The sequence below is a fragment of the Jaculus jaculus genome, chromosome 1 (genome assembly GCF_020740685.1).
Source record: "Jaculus jaculus isolate mJacJac1 chromosome 1, mJacJac1.mat.Y.cur, whole genome shotgun sequence".
Taxonomy (NCBI): domain Eukaryota; kingdom Metazoa; phylum Chordata; class Mammalia; order Rodentia; family Dipodidae; genus Jaculus; species Jaculus jaculus.
In genome coordinates this window covers 245,780,614-245,791,805 of record NC_059102.1, presented here as the reverse complement: position 1 = coordinate 245,791,805, position 11,192 = coordinate 245,780,614, and the positions used below count along the sequence as shown (strand labels likewise).

Here is an 11,192-nt window from a genome sequence, read left to right as displayed (position 1 = left end):
AGTAGGCAAGATAAATGACGCAGGTTCGATGTAAAGTAGTGAAAAAAAAAAAGAGCTGGGGCTGCTTTCTCTGTCTGTCACCTTCAAATAAATAAAAATATACAAAAAAAATTAAAAAGGGCTGGAGAGATGGCTTAGTGGTTAAGAGATTGCCTGTGAAGCCTAAGGACCCCCGTTCAAGGCTCGATTCCCCAGGAACCACGTTAGCCAGATGCACAAGGGGGCGCACACGTCTGGAGTTCATATGCAGTGGCTGGAGACCCTAGTGCGCCCATTCTCTCTCTCTTTCTCTGTCTCTTTCTCTGCCTCTTGCTCTGTCACTTTCAAATAAATAAATAAAAATAAACAAAAAAAAAAAAGCTGGGGCTAGAGAAATGGCTTAGTGGTTAAGGTGCTTCCCTACAAAGCCCAAGGACCTAGGTTCGCTTCCCCAGGACCCACATAAAGCCACATGCACAAGGTGGCACGTACATCTGCAATTAATTTGTAGTAGCTGAAGGCTCTGGAGTGCCCATTCTCTATCTGCCCCCACCCTGCCTCTCTCTCTCTCCCAAATAAATAAAATAAGAGCTGGGAGAGGTGGTGCATGTCTTTAATCCCAGCACTCGGGAGGCACAGGTAGGAGGATCTCTTTGAGTTCATGGCCACCCTGAGACTACATAGTGAATTCCAGGTCAGCCTGGGCTAGAGGGAGACCCTACCTTGAAAAACAAAAACAAAAACCTGTAAGAACAATAAAGTTTAAAGTCCAGGCGAGGTGGAAGCTATGAGAGGAGGAAAGTTATCTGTAGGTGGTCTTGCTGAGAAGTTGTTAACTATCTGAAGGTGGGAAGGAGGTGAAGGAGACCATGAAGGTATCTGGAAAGAGCATTCCAGATAAAGGGAATAGCACCAGGTACAAGGTGAGCAATGGTCCAGTAGGTTCAAGAAAAAGAGCCAGGGTGCAGGCTGGCTTGGGAAGAATGAAAGGGAAGAGGAGTGATGGAGGAAGTGAGGGTGATGTTCACTGAGCAAGGAACTGATGTACCTGCAATCACCTCAATTTGTTTCTGGAACGTGCTTGGAGGGTACTATAGTAAGTGCTGTGAAATGGGAAATAAATATAACCATACCTTGTCTCCACCCCTCTCCCCATCAAAAGAAAGCAGGGAAACAAGCAAAGCAGGTAGCAAGCCAATCCCTCTCTATCCACCCCCACCAACTGGGCTTCAGATGTGCCCATTCTCTCACGCTTACAAGAAAGGACAGCAATTGCGTGAATGTGCCCCCGGGCCCACCCGCCTGCCTCGTCCTGTCCCTTTCTTTCAGGGAGTGCTTGGATAAAGTGGTTAGGTCACCTGCCTGAGACTCTAACTAGGCATTGGGAAGGATGGCTGTAACCTGGGGGAGTTGATTGTTGATCATGGGTTCCTGGGAATAAACTGGGGTGGGGAGATGGGCCACCTGACATGTGTAAAACCAGAGGCTTTTCCAGGTTCCCCACAGAAATGCAGACTCTCAGCTGGAATTTCTATGGCACCAGAGAGTAGAAAGCACAGCTGGAATGCCCGATGGGTGGTGAGAGCTGCCCACTCGCCCTGACCATGAGTGGCTCCCGTCCCCCCAGCAGCAGGCTCGGGCGGGCGGGCGGGCCGCAGTCACACGCACCCCGCACCACACCGCCTCACTGCAGTGGGCAGCACCTCTGACTGCGTGCACCGCTCTGCGCCAAAGGCAGCTTCCGGGGGGCTGGGACGGTGTCCACCTGCCTCTTCCCTGCTGGCCAGCTCAGGCCGTGCTCTTGTGCACGTGCTGCCAAGGGAAGAGACAAGACGGACCCCGATGTCCACCCTGGAACTGGAAGGTGCTCTCTGCCCGCTTAGTGTTTGAGTCTGACCCTCCCACAGCTCGTCTTACTGCCTCCGTAGCTCTGTGCTCCTTAGTTTTCATTCCTCTCCCCCAGAGCTCATCTGTTTCTTGTGGAACAGGGAGGCTGGGAGTGGACCCCAGGAATCCTGAGTTCCAACCATGACCCTGTATACTACCTTGGAAGGCCCCTCATGAGATACTCCAGACACATGGGCCACTTTCTGCGTCTGGTTCTACCTGATTCGTGCAGAATCAAACCCAGGCTATCAGGCTTTGTAAGCAAGTGCCTCTAACTGCTGAGCCATCTTTCCAGCCCTGTTTGTTTTGAGACAGAGTGTTATATATACCAGGCTGGTCTTGAACTCACTATATAGCCGAAGGTGACTTTGAACATCTCATCTTCCTCCCTCTGCCTCATTAGTGCTGGGATTACAGACATATGCCATTATGCCCAGCTGGTATAGGTGGTATTGTTATCCTTGTTTTTTTTTAAATATTTTATTTTTATTATTTATTTGGCAAAGAGGAAGAGAGAGAGAGAGAATTGGAACACCAGGGCCTTCAGCTACTGCAAGCGAACTCCAGATGCATGCGCCCCCTTGTGCATCTGGTTAACGTGGGTCCTGGGGAATGGAACCTGGGTCCTTTGGCTTTGCAGTCAAACTCCTTAACTGCTAAGCCATCCCTCCAGCCCTCTTATCCTTGTTTTACAGATGGGAAAACGAAAGCATACAATAAACTAATGACTTGTTTGGGTTATGCAGCTAGAAAGAAGCCCAACAAATATTTGGACCCAGGCAGTCTGACACCAAAGGCTCAACTTATAACCACCGAGCTGTCCTGCTATTAGTCAATTCTCTAGTCCCAAACTGTGAGCATGTGTTCTTGTTGTGATATAAAAGAAAGCAGGGCTGGAGAGATGGCTTAGCGGTTAAGCGCTTGCCTGTGAAGCCTAAGAACCCCGGTTCAAGGCTCGGTTCCCCAGGTCCCACGTTAGCCAGATGCACAAGGGGGCGCACGCGTCTGGAGTTCGTTTGCAGAGGCTAGAAGCCCTGGCGCGCCCATTCTCTCTCTCTCCCTCTATCTGTCTTTCTCTCTGTGTCTGTCGCTCTCAAATAAATAAATAAAAAATTTAAAAAAAAATTTATTTAAAAAAAAGAAAGCAGTCCCCTGCTTGTTATAATTGACTGGCTCTGTCAAGGTAAGCCACACCCCGAATTCCTTCAAAATAATATTCTCTTCCATCCCAACCCAACCTCAGACACCAGAACTTGATATCCATCTTGTGTCTGGCCCTGTAGTTTTCACAGAGGCTGGAGTCCAGATTGGCTAAAGTTCCCAGCCCACTCCATGTAAACTTTTGTATCTTATTCTTTTATTGATTTATAGATTGATTTTGGTTTTTGGAGGTAGTGTCTCACTTTAGTCCAGGCTGGCCTTGGACTCATGGTGATCCTCCTACCACAGCTTCCTGAAAGCTGAGATTAAAGGTGTGAGCCAACACCCCCAGCTGGCTTTTATTCTTTCATGGCAAATTTAGGTAAGTAGGCATCCATAACTGCCTATGTCACAAATATGCAACATAGGAAATGTAGCAAGTCTTCCCATGAACTAAAACCTGAAATCTCCCTCTGTGAAAGATTTTTTTTTATTTTTTTTTTCTGTTTTATTTATTTATTTGAGAGGGACAGTCAGACAGAGAATGAGGCTGATAGAGAGAATGGGCGCGCCAGGACCTCCAGCCACTGCAAACGAACTCCAGACACGTGCGCCCCCTTGTGCATCTGGCTAATGTGGGTCCTGGGGAATCAAGCCTCGAATCAGGGTCCTTAGGCTTCACAGGCAAGCGCTTAACCACTAAGTCATCTCTCCAGCCCTGTGAAAGTTTTTTAATTCTTTCATCTTCAGTATTCAGATTTCAATGGATGTGGTGGCACATGTCTTTAATCCCAACACTTGGGAGGCAGAGGTAGGAGGACTGCCATGAGTTTGAGGCCAGCCTGAGACTACATAGTGAATTCCGGGTCAGTCTGAGCTAGAATGAGCCCCTACCTCAAAAAAACAAAACAAAAAGCCGGGCGTGGTGGCGCACACCTTTAATCCCAGCACTCGGAGGCAGAGGTAGGAACATTGCCATGAGTTCGAGGCCACCCTGAGACTACATAGTGAATTCCAGGAGAGCCTGAGCTAGAGTGAAACCCTATCTCAAAAAAAAAAAAAAAAGAAGGCAGTTTTCAGATTCTACTTTCAGAATGACAAAAGATCATTTTAGTTTTTTCAGTATATATGCACATTTTTTTTTAGTTTTTGTTCTTTGAGGTTGGGTCTCATTCTAGCCCAGGCTTTCCTGCAATTTACTATACAGTCCCAGGCTGGCCTCCAACTCATAGCGATCCTCCTATCTCTGCCTCCCGAGTGCTAGGATTAAAGGCGTGTGCCACCACACCTGACTTCAATATTTTTTTGAATTGCTATTTCTATTATTTGAAAGAGAGAGGCAGATAGAGGGAGAAAAAGAGAGAGCGAGAGAGTGGACACACCAGGGCCTCCAGCCACTGCAAATGAATTCCAGATGCATGTGCCACCTTGTGCATCTGGCTTTATGTGAATCCTGGGGAATCGAACCTGGGTCCTGTGGCTTCACAGGCAAGTACCTTAACCACTAAGCCATTTCCCCAGCCCAGGCTTTGAACTCTTGTCCTCTTTCCTCCACCTTCCAAGTGCTAGGATTCCCAGCATGTGCCACCAAGCCCAGCTGCAGAGAGGTGAATCCTTACACATAGAAATCCAAAGAGCAGGGCTGGAGAAAAGGCTTAGCAATTAAAGCATTTGCCTGTGAAGCCAAAGGACCTCGGTTCGATTTCCCAGGACCCACGTAAGCCAGATGCACAAGGGACACATGCATCTGGAATTCATTTGCAGTGGCTAGAGGCCCTGGCATGCCTATTCTCTCTCTCTCTCTCTCTCTCTCTCTCTCTCTCTCTCTGTCTCTGATTGCAAATAAATAAATAAAATTTAAAAAAACTAAAACAAGTAAAAGAAATCCAAAGAGCACAAGAGGAGGTCCAAAGCAGGACTAGAAACACCACTTCCCAGTTGCAAGCTGGCCAGCTTGACGTGAGCTGTGGGGAGACTGAGGCAGTATTTAAGGAGAGTGGGTTTGCAGGGTGGCGGTGGAGTCATGTGAGCATCTCTGTCAGGGACTGGAGAAGCTGCTGGGCCTTTGAGTGGTTTATGGAATGATCTAAGGCTTCATCTTCACTGTCTACCTTAAGAGCTGAAGCCAACTCAGAACAGTGCCCGGGTGGGGCTTTTCGGAGGTGCAGCCTAAGTCAACACACGCACAGGCAGCCACCTGGTGCTCGAGAACAAAGCGGCCTGCCCTACACTTCCAGAGCCTTTGGGGAGAGCTCCCCACCACCCATACACACCCTTTATTGGACCACACACTACTTTCAAAACTTCAAAACTCACAGCCACCTAGGAGTCTTAGAGAAAGTCCAACCTGACCCAGGTGCGGTGGCCCAGGCATATAACATCAACACTTATGAGGCAGAGGCAAGAAGATCAGACAGCAGGCAGGAAGGAACGTCATTCTTGGCTGATGGGAGAAAGAGAGAGAGAGAGAGATGGTGCTGATGCTTCAAAGAACTGAAGTGGGATGGGAAACTCCCCCTCGTCCCCCACACACACCAGAAGGTCTTGTTCAGAGATCTCAGAGGACAAGGTCATCGCATCAGACATGTAGGCACTTGGTACTGGCCAGGGCTGGGTGTCATGGGGATTCCATTAAGCATAAGAGAGCAGCCAGGCCACCCATAAAACTTCCAGAGACCATCCTTCCCCGTCCTCTGGGTCAGATCATACCACAGTGCACAGGTTCAATGAGTTAAACTACACAAGCTGATACAACGTGTTTGGATAGGTCTGGCCTTCCTCTGGCACAGGCTGACTATATTCCCCCCCTCCCATTCTAGGATAAAGCAGGCAGCACATTTACCAATAATAATAATTTTTTAAAATCAGCAAAAGGGCTGGAGAGATGGCTTAGTGGTTAAGGCACTTGCCTGCAAAGCCAAAGGATCCTGGTTCAATTCCCAAGTACCCATGAAAGCCAGCCAGATGCACAAGGGAGTGCACGCATCTGGAGTTCATTTGCAGTGGCTAGAGGCTCTGGTGCGCCCATATTCTCTCTCTCTCAAATAAATAAAATATTTTTAAAAATCAATGAAAGACCACTCTAGGTATGTCAGAGAGATGTAAGGCTGGCCTTGCCTATCAGTCCTGCTCTCCTCCGTGTTTCTCCTTGGCTTTTGTTTCTGATTCCCAGTTCAAATTCACACCCTTTGTCCTTTAACTTCCTTCTGGCTGGATAACTCATTTGCTCATTGTTTTTATGGTCAGTTAATTTGAACAGATACCTGAGTCACGACAGGTGGTGCCAGAGAGCACTGGGGCACCCCTCTCCAACATGCCCTAGCCCTCACGCCAGGCTGGCTCTTCGCAGGCCTCCTGCTGAGGGAAATGTGCTTGTGGACCTCAGCGGAGGAGAACGCGTGGGATGTGCCCTCGGCTCTGGATGCACATTAGAGACACCTGGGAAGTGTAAAGTCGTCTAGCCTGGTGCCCACCCCTCATGATTCCGAGAAAATTGATCTGGGATAGATTCCAGGCATTCATGTTTTTTAAAAGTCCCTCAGATTTTAAAAGTCTAATGGAGGGTTGGAGACATGACTCAGTGGTTACGGGGCTTGCCTGCAAAGTTTAATGACCTGGGTGGGTTCAATACCCCAGTACCCACATAAAGCCAGATGCACAAGGTGGCACATGCATCTGAAGTTCATTTGCAGTGGCTAGAGGCACTGATGCACCCTTTCTCTTTCAAATAAATAAGAATATAAAAAACTGTACCACATAAAAGTATCATGTGTAATATTAGTGTATATATGCATATGTTTGTTGGAGAAGGTGTCTAAGCCCCCAAATCTACTATATCAGGATATATTTAGGGGAGTGCCACTGAGCCACTGATGGAGACTTCCCCTCACTCAGCTCTTCTCTAAATGCTTTTATGGATGGTTCAACTTTGGACCTCTTCGCTGATAGTGACAAATAATGCTTTATACAAGAAAGAGGGCAGGGGCTGGGCATGGTGGCACACGCCTTAAATCCCAGCAGAGGTAGGAAGATCACTTTGAGTTCAAGGTCACCCTGAGACTACATAGTGAATTCCAGGTCAGCTTGGGCTAGAGTGAAACCCTACCTCAAAAAAAAAAAAAAAAAAAAAAGGTAGGGGAGACTGGAGAAATGGCTTAGCAGTTAAGACATTTGCTTGCAAAGCCTAAGGACCCGGGTTTGAGTCCCCAGGACCCATGTAAGCCAGATGCACAAGGTAGCACATGTCTCAGGAGTTTGTGTGCGGTGGCTAGAGGCCCTGGCACACCCATTTTCTTTTTCTCTCTATCTGTCTCTTTCTCTCCATAAATAATAAATAAAATATTTTGAAAAAGAAAAAGAAAAAGAAAGAAAGAGGGCAGGAAGCAGAAGTGCCAGCACATTGAAGAATGTGGTTGATAAACTGGAGCTGGAGCTCCATCTCAGGAGCAGAGCCCATGCCTAGCCTGTGCAAGGACCTGGGTGCCATCTCCAATACTGCCAAAAAGAAAAAGAAAGCCAAGGGCTGGAGAGATGGCTTAGCAGTTAAGGTGCTTACTTGTGAAGTCTAAGATCCCAGGTTCAATTCCCCACTACTCACGTAAGCCAGATGCACAAGGTTGTGCATGGATCTGGAGTTTGTTTGCAGTGTCTAGAGGCCCTGGTGTGCCCATGCCTGCTTTCTTTCTCTCCCTCTCCCCCCCCCCTCTCTCTCTCTCAAATAAATAAGTAAAATATTTAAAAAAGAAAAAGAAGCCAAGCGTGGTGGCACACACCTTTAATGCCAGCACTGGGGAGGCAGAGGTAGGAGGATTGCTGTGAATTAAAGGCCAGCCTGAGACTACACAGTGAATTCCAGGTCAGCCTGGGCTAGAGCAAAACCATACCTAGAAAAACAAAAACAAAAAGAAAGAAAAGAAAAAGAGCCAAGCATGGTGACACGTGCCTTTAATCCTAGCACTCAAGAGGCAGAGGTAGAAGGATCACCATGAGTTCAAGGCCACCCTGAGACTACAAAGTGAATTCCAGGTCAGCCTGGGCTTGAGTGAGACCCTACCTCTTAAGATAGCATCAAATAATAATATGTCAAATCTGATCTTAACATCTAGGGAAACTTTCTTGCCTTTTGACTTGTTTTATTTTATTTTGCTTTATTTATTTATTTGCAAGCAAAGAGAGAGGAGGAAGTTTGGGAGGGAGAGAGGGAAGAATGAAAATGGTTGCACCAGAGTTTCTTGCTACTACAAACAAACTCCAGATACTTGTACCACTTTGTGCTTCTGACTTTATGTGGGTTCTGGGAAATTTTACCCAGGCCATCAAGCTTTACAAGCAAGTGCCTTTAACTGAGCCATCTCCCCAGTCCAGATTTTTTTTTTTTTTTTTTCCTGAGGTAGGGTCTCACTCTACCGCTCAGACTGACCTAGAATTCACTATGTAGTCTCAGTGTGGCCTCAAACTCACAGCGATCCTCCTACCTCTGTCTCCTGAGTGCTGTGTATACACTTTCCTTTCCACTTTGAATTATGTACTGACTAGTATTGCAGCTTAAGCTGCTTTGAAGAGAGAAAACCCTGTTTACTTAGAGGACGGAATATAATAGTTGCATGACCTGCTACTGTTTGGAAGCCATTTTATAGTTTGTTTATGTTTTGATTTTTGGAGATAGGGTCTTACTATGTGGCCAAGTCTGATCTTGCATTCCTGGGATCAAGTGATCCTCCTGCCTCAGTTCTCCAAGAAGCTGGGACTGCATGTGCATGGTGCCACGCAGCCCAGCTTTGGAAGCCATTTTAAATTCACCTTTATTTGCTTCAAAAGATCTTTTATGAACCAAGTGTGGTGGCTCAAGCTTGCAGCCCCAGCATTCAAGAGGCAGAGGTAGAATAGTGGTGAAATCAAGGCCAACCTGGGTTACAGAGGGAGGACTTGAGAGAGACCCTATCTCAAAACACACACACACACACACACACACACACACACACACTTAAGTTCAAGTGTGGTGGCTTACACCTATCATTCTAACACTTAGTAGGCTGAGGCAGGAGGATCACTGTGAGTTTGAGGCTAGGATACCTAGCAAGTTCAGTCCAGCCTGAGCTACAGGCTGCATAGAACCTGTCTCAAAGAAGACAGAGAGAAGGAAGAAAGGAAGGGGAAAAGGGCAGGTGGGTGGGTTTGGTGCCTCACACCTTTAATCCAGCATTTTAATTCCAGGTCAGCCTGGGCTATAGTGAGACTGTACTTATTTCTATTTTTTTTTTAATTTATTTGAGAGAGAGAGAGAGAGAGAGAGAGCAAGCAAGAAAGAGACAGAGAATGGATGTTCTAGGGCCTCCAGCCACTGCAAATGAACTCCAGACACATGGGCTACCTTGTGCATCTAGCTTACATGGGTTCTGGGGAATAAAACTTGGGTATTTAGGCTTTGCAGACAAGTGCCTTAACCGTTATGCCATCTGTCTAGCCATCCCTACAGTGAGGATCTGCTGAGAAAGAGAGAGAAAAGAAAGAAAGAGAGAAGAAAGAAAAAGGTGGAGAGAAGGAGGGAGGAAAAGAAAAGAGCATAAGGGCTGGAAAGATGGCTAAGCAGTTAAAGACACTTGCTTGCTAAGCCTGGCAGCCCGGTTTCGAGTCCCAGTACTCACATAAAGCAAGACGCACAAAGTGGCACATGCAATGGAGTTCATTTGCTGTGGCTGGAGACTCTGACACACCTATATACACACACTCTCTCCCTTTTTGTCTGTGTATCTCTCAAATAAATAAATAATTCACTATGTAGTCTCAGGGTGGCCTCAAACTCACGGCCATCCTCCTACCTCTGCCTCCCAAGTGCTGGGATTAAAGGTATGCACCATAAAAAATACTTCTTTAAAAAAAAAAGAGTATATGGGCTGGAGAAATGGCTTAGCGGTTAAGCGCTTGCCTGTGAAGCCTAAGGACCCCGGTTCGAGGCTCGGTTCCCCAGGTCCCACGTTAGCCAGATGCACAAGGGGGTGCACGCGTCTGGAGTTCGTTTGCAGAGGCTGGAAGCCCTGGCACGCCCATTCTCTCTCTCTCCCTCTATCTGTCTTTTTCTCTGTGTCTGTCGCTCTCAAATAAATAAATAAATAAATTAAAAAAAAAAAAAGGAGTATAGAAGCCAGGTGTGGTAGCACATGCCTGTAATCCCAGCACTCGGGAGGTAGAGGTAGGAGGGCCACCATGAGTTTGAGGCCACCCTGAGACTACATAGTGAATTCCATGTCAGCCTGGGCTAGAGTGAGACCCTCTCTCATAAAACCAAAAAGAAAGAGCATGGGGCTAAAGAGATGGCTTAGCAGGCTTGCCTGCAAAGCCAAAGGAACCAGGTTTGATTCCCCAGGACTCATATAAGCCAGATGCACAAGGTGATACATGCAGTCTGGAGTTCATTTGCAGAGGCTAAAGGCCCTGGCATGCCCATTCTTTCTCTCTCTCTCTCTCTCTCTCTCTGCCTCTTTCTCTCTCTGTCACTTTCAAATGACTTAATTAATAATAAACAGAAGAAAGAGCACTAACACAGATTCTTGGGGTGGTCAGCCCTGATGGAAGTTGAGTGCTGCTGATCCTGGAGAGGTTGCAGGTAGCCTCGGTAGCTTGGCTTCTCTCCCCCGCTCACATTTTTTTTTTTAATGTGGAATGCTTCATGAACTTGCATGTCCTCTTTGCACAGGGGCCATGCTAACCTTCTCTGTACTGTCCCAGTTTTTGTGTGTGTGCTGCCAAAGCACACACTCCACTCACTTTTGCTTTGCAGAAATTGTGGGTTGTGCACTGGCAGGAAGCTTGCGGTCAAAGGGTGAGCTGGAATTCCCTCCGTTCTGTCCCCTGCACAGGTCATTCACTAGGAGGCCAGCAGGGTGGAACAGTTCCCTTGAGAGAGAGAGAGAGAGAGATAGATAGATAGATAGATAGATAGATAGATAGATAGATAGATAGATTTTTTTTTTCGGTGCTGAGGACCGAACCCGGGGCCTTGCGTTTTCTAGGCAAGCGCTCATCCACTGAGCTAAATCCCCAACCCCAGCAGAGTGGAACAGTAGCCATGGGGAAAGTACACGATTAGCTACAAACATGTGTCCAGCTTCAAGCACTTGATGGCAGAGTGGGTCAGTGGCAAGGTATTTAGCATTTTCACTGTGTTTGGATTTGAAATTAGTTGAAAA

General features: G+C 47.1%; 1 non-coding gene across 1 annotated transcript; it reads right to left on the bottom strand.

The window, feature by feature from the left end:
• Positions 1-10,654: 10,654 nt before the first annotated feature.
• LOC123458288 lies at positions 10,655-10,757 on the bottom strand. The gene has a single exon (XR_006635576.1). It is a non-coding gene; the product is annotated as a U6 spliceosomal RNA (small nuclear RNA).
• Between the last annotated feature and the right edge of the window lie 435 nt (positions 10,758-11,192).